Genomic DNA, 6,000 nt, shown 5'->3' with positions numbered 1-6,000 from the left:
CGATGGACTTCACTGGTGTAGAGATTGGCAGCTCCAACATGTGAGCTTCACTGGAGGAATGATGCCCAGCTCAACAATGTTGGGCTTCACTGGTGGAGAGATGGGCAGCTCAACCATGATGGGCTTCACTGGTGTAGAGATCGGCAGCTCCAACATGGTGAGCTTCACTGGTGGAGAAATGGGCAGCTCAACCATGATGGGTTTCAATGGTGGAGAGATGGGCAGCTCAACCACAATGGGCTTCACTGGTGGAGAGGTGGGCAGCTCAACCACGATGGGCTTCACTGGTGGAGAGTTGGGCAGCTCAGCTACAATGGGCTCCACTGGAGGTGGAGGGAAGAAATCCTGGGCCCATTGGCATCTCTTTGGTGTAGTAGTAGGGAAATAATCCGATAGGGAGGGAGGAGGCTGAGTAGTTATGGCCTGTGGAACTGAAGTTTCCATGTCTTTCTCTCTTTTTCTATGTCGCTGTGTCAGACCCTTCAGTGGCTTATTTTTCCGCGGTGGTGGAGCAAACTGGGAAAGGACATTAACAAATCAAATTGCATTTGTCACATGCGCCGAATTCAACAATTTAGACCTTACCGTGAAATGCTTACTCACAATGAAGCTTTAAGAAAATAAGAGTTAAGAAAATATTTACTAAATAAGCTAAAGTAAAAACAAAAAGCCCATATTCAGAGGGGTTGGGTTAAATGAGGAAGACATATTTCAGTTGAATGCATTCAGATGTACAACTGACTAGGTATCCCCCTATTCCCTTTCCATATAAACATGAGAATTGCTGATTGCAGTTAAAATAGGACCATGATTTACAAATTGAAAGGGGTAGTTTGGAGTGAGTAGCCTACCTCAAATCTCTGAAGCGACTCAGCTTCCACTGGAGCGATAGGCAGCTCAACCACAATGGGCTTCACTGGTGGAAAGATGGGAAGCTCAACCTCGATGGGCTTCACTGGTGGAGAGATGGGCAGCTCAACCAAAATGGGCTTCACTGGTGTAGAGATCGGCAGCTCCAACATGGTGAGCTTCACTGGAGGAATGATGCGCAGCTCAACAATGTTGGGCTTCACTGGTGGAGAGATTGGCAGCTCAACAATTATGGGCTCCACTGGTGGAGAGATGGGCAGCTCAACCATGATGGGCTTCACTGGTGTAGAGATCGGCAGCTCCAACATGGTGAGCTTCACTGGTGGAGAAATGGGCAGCTCAACCATGATGGGTTTCAATGGTGGAGAGATGGGCAGCTCAACCACAATGGGCTTCACTGGTGGAGAGGTGGGCAGCTCAACCATGATGGGCTTCACTGGTGGAGAAATGGGCATCTCAACCACGATGGACTTCACTGGTGTAGAGATCGGCAGCTCCAACATGGTGAGCTTCACTGGAGGAATGATGCGCAGCTCAACAATGTTGGGCTTCACTGGTGGAGAGATTGGCAGCTCAACAATTATGGGCTTCACTGGTGGAGAGATGGGCAGCTCAACCATGATGGGCTTCACTGGTGTAGAGATCGGCAGCTCCAACAAGGTGAGCTTCACTGGTGGAGAAATGGGCAGCTCAACCATGATGGGTTTCAATGGTGGAGAGATGGGCAGCTCAACCACAATGGGCTTCACTGGTGGAGAGGTTTGCAGCTCAACCACGATGGGCTTCACTGGTGGAGAGGTGGGCAGCTCAACCACGATGGGCTTCACTGGTGGAGAGGTGGGCAGCTCAACCATGATGGGCTTCACTGGTGTAGAGATGGGCAGCTCAACCATTATGGGCTTCACTGGTGGAGAGATGGACAGGTCCACCATTATAGGTTTCACTGGTGGAGAGATGGACAGGTCCACCATTATAGGTTTCACTGGTGGAGAGATGGGCAGCTCAACCACAATGGGCTCCACTGGTGGAGAGATGGGCAGCTCAACCACAATGGGCTTCACTGGTGGAGAGATTGGTGGCTCAACCACGTTGGGCTTCACAGGTGGAGAGATGGGCCGTTCAACCACGACGGGCTTCACGGATGGAGAGACGGGCAGCTCAACCACGATGTGCTTCACTGGTGGAGAGATGGGCAGCTCAACCACGATGGGCTTCACTGGTGGAGAGATGGGCAGCTCAACCATGATGGGCTTCACTGGTGGAGAGATGGGCAGCTCAACCATGATGGGCCTCACTGGTGGAGAGTTGGGCAGCTCAGCTACAATAGGCTCCACTGGAGGTGGAGGGAAGAAATCCGATAGGGCGGGAGGAGGCTGCGTAGTTCTGGCCTGTGGAACTGAAGTTTCCATGTCTTTCTCTCTTTTTCTATGTCGCTGTGTCAGACCCTTCAGTGGCTTATTTTTCCACGGTGGTGGAGCAAAGTGGGAAAGGACATTAACAAATCAAATTGCATTTGTCACATGCACCGAATACAACAAGTTAGACCTTACCGTGAAATGCTTACTCACAATGAAGCTTTAAGAAAATAAGAGTTAAGAAAATGTTTACTAAATAAGCTAAAGTAAAAACAAAAAGCCCATATTCAGAGGGGTTGGGTTAAATGAGGAAGACACATTTCAGTTGAATGCATTCAGATGTACAACTGACTAGGTATACCCCTATTCCCTTTCCATATAAACGTGAGAATTGCTGATTGCGGTTAAAATAGGACCATGATTTACAAATTGATAGTTTGGAGTGAGTAGCCTACCTCAAATCTCTGAAGCGACTCAGCTTCCACTGGAGCGATAGGCAGCTCAACCACAATGGGCTTCACTGGTGGAGAGATGGGAAGCTCAACCACAATGGGCTTCACTGGTGGAGAGATAGGCAGCTCAACCACAATGGGCTTCACTGGTGGAGAGATGGGAAGCTCAACCTCGATGGCCTTCACTGGTGGAGAGATGGGCAGCTCAACCAAAATGGGCTCCACTGGTGGAGAGATGGGCAGCTCAACCAAAATGGGCTCCACTGGTGGAGAGATGGGCAGCTCAACCATGATGGGCTTCACTGGTGGAGAGATGGGCAGCTCAACCTCGATGGGCTTCACTGGTGGAGAGATGGGATGCTCGACCACGTTGGGCTTCACTGGTGGAGAGATTGGTGGCTCAACCACAATGGGCTTCACTGGTGGAAAGATTGGTGGCTCAACCACGATTGGCTTCACTGGTGGAGAAATGGGCAGCTCAACCATGATGGGATTCACTGGTGGAGAGATGTGCAGCTCAACCATTATAGGTTTCACTGGTGGAGAGATGGGCAGCTCAACCACGATGGGCGCCACTGGTGGAGAGATGGGCAGCTCAACCACGATAGGCTCCACTGGTGGAGAGATGGGCAGCTCAACCACGATGGGCTTCACTGGTGGAAAGATGGGCAGCTCAACCACAATGGGCTTCACTGGTGGAGAGATCGGCAGCTCCAACACGGTGAGCTTCACTGGAGGAATGATGAGCAACTCAACAATGTTGGGCGCCACTGGTGGAGAGATGGGCAGCTCAACCACGATGGGCTCCACTGGTGGAGAGATGGGCAGCTCAACCACAATGGGCTTCACTGGTGGAGAGATCGGTGGCTCAACCACAATGGACTTCACTGGTGGAGAGGTGGGCAGCTCAACCACGATGGGCTTCACTGGTGGAGAAATGGGCAGCTCGACCACGTTGGGCTTCACTGGTGGAGAAATGGGCATCTCAACCACGATGGACTTCACTGGTGTAGAGATCGGCAGCTCCAACATGTGAGCTTCACTGGAGGAATGATGCCCAGCTCAACAATGTTGGGCTTCACTGGTGGAGAGATGGGCAGCTCAACCATGATGGGCTTCACTGGTGTAGAGATCGGCAGCTCCAACATGGTGAGCTTCACTGGTGGAGAAATGGGCAGCTCAACCATGATGGGTTTCAATGGTGGAGAGATGGGCAGCTCAACCACAATGGGCTTCACTGGTGGAGAGGTGGGCAGCTCAACCACGATGGGCTTCACTGGTGGAGAGTTGGGCAGCTCAGCTACAATGGGCTCCACTGGAGGTGGAGGGAAGAAATCCTGGGCCCATTGGCATCTCTTTGGTGTAGTAGTAGGGAAATAATCCGATAGGGAGGGAGGAGGCTGAGTAGTTATGGCCTGTGGAACTGAAGTTTCCATGTCTTTCTCTCTTTTTCTATGTCGCTGTGTCAGACCCTTCAGTGGCTTATTTTTCCGCGGTGGTGGAGCAAACTGGGAAAGGACATTAACAAATCAAATTGCATTTGTCACATGCGCCGAATTCAACAATTTAGACCTTACCGTGAAATGCTTACTCACAATGAAGCTTTAAGAAAATAAGAGTTAAGAAAATATTTACTAAATAAGCTAAAGTAAAAACAAAAAGCCCATATTCAGAGGGGTTGGGTTAAATGAGGAAGACATATTTCAGTTGAATGCATTCAGATGTACAACTGACTAGGTATCCCCCTATTCCCTTTCCATATAAACATGAGAATTGCTGATTGCAGTTAAAATAGGACCATGATTTACAAATTGAAAGGGGTAGTTTGGAGTGAGTAGCCTACCTCAAATCTCTGAAGCGACTCAGCTTCCACTGGAGCGATAGGCAGCTCAACCACAATGGGCTTCACTGGTGGAAAGATGGGAAGCTCAACCTCGATGGGCTTCACTGGTGGAGAGATGGGCAGCTCAACCAAAATGGGCTTCACTGGTGTAGAGATCGGCAGCTCCAACATGGTGAGCTTCACTGGAGGAATGATGCGCAGCTCAACAATGTTGGGCTTCACTGGTGGAGAGATTGGCAGCTCAACAATTATGGGCTCCACTGGTGGAGAGATGGGCAGCTCAACCATGATGGGCTTCACTGGTGTAGAGATCGGCAGCTCCAACATGGTGAGCTTCACTGGTGGAGAAATGGGCAGCTCAACCATGATGGGTTTCAATGGTGGAGAGATGGGCAGCTCAACCACAATGGGCTTCACTGGTGGAGAGGTGGGCAGCTCAACCATGATGGGCTTCACTGGTGGAGAAATGGGCATCTCAACCACGATGGACTTCACTGGTGTAGAGATCGGCAGCTCCAACATGGTGAGCTTCACTGGAGGAATGATGCGCAGCTCAACAATGTTGGGCTTCACTGGTGGAGAGATTGGCAGCTCAACAATTATGGGCTTCACTGGTGGAGAGATGGGCAGCTCAACCATGATGGGCTTCACTGGTGTAGAGATCGGCAGCTCCAACAAGGTGAGCTTCACTGGTGGAGAAATGGGCAGCTCAACCATGATGGGTTTCAATGGTGGAGAGATGGGCAGCTCAACCACAATGGGCTTCACTGGTGGAGAGGTTTGCAGCTCAACCACGATGGGCTTCACTGGTGGAGAGGTGGGCAGCTCAACCACGATGGGCTTCACTGGTGGAGAGGTGGGCAGCTCAACCATGATGGGCTTCACTGGTGTAGAGATGGGCAGCTCAACCATTATGGGCTTCACTGGTGGAGAGATGGACAGGTCCACCATTATAGGTTTCACTGGTGGAGAGATGGAATGGTCCACCATTATAGGTTTCACTGGTGGAGAGATGGGCAGCTCAACCACAATGGGCTCCACTGGTGGAGAGATGGGCAGCTCAACCACAATGGGCTTCACTGGTGGAGAGATTGGTGGCTCAACCACGTTGGGCTTCACAGGTGGAGAGATGGGCCGTTCAACCACGACGGGCTTCACGGATGGAGAGACGGGCAGCTCAACCACGATGTGCTTCACTGGTGGAGAGATGGGCAGCTCAACCACGATGGGCTTCACTGGTGGAGAGATGGGCAGCTCAACCATGATGGGCTTCACTGGTGGAGAGATGGGCAGCTCAACCATGATGGGCCTCACTGGTGGAGAGTTGGGCAGCTCAGCTACAATAGGCTCCACTGGAGGTGGAGGGAAGAAATCCGATAGGGCGGGAGGAGGCTGCGTAGTTCTGGCCTGTGGAACTGAAGTTTCCATGTCTTTCTCTCTTTTTCTATGTCGCTGTGTCAGACCCTTCAGTGGCTTATTT

The sequence above is a fragment of the Salvelinus namaycush genome, chromosome 7 (genome assembly GCF_016432855.1).
Source record: "Salvelinus namaycush isolate Seneca chromosome 7, SaNama_1.0, whole genome shotgun sequence".
Lineage (NCBI taxonomy): Eukaryota > Metazoa > Chordata > Actinopteri > Salmoniformes > Salmonidae > Salvelinus > Salvelinus namaycush.
This window is presented reverse-complemented; position numbering follows the sequence as displayed.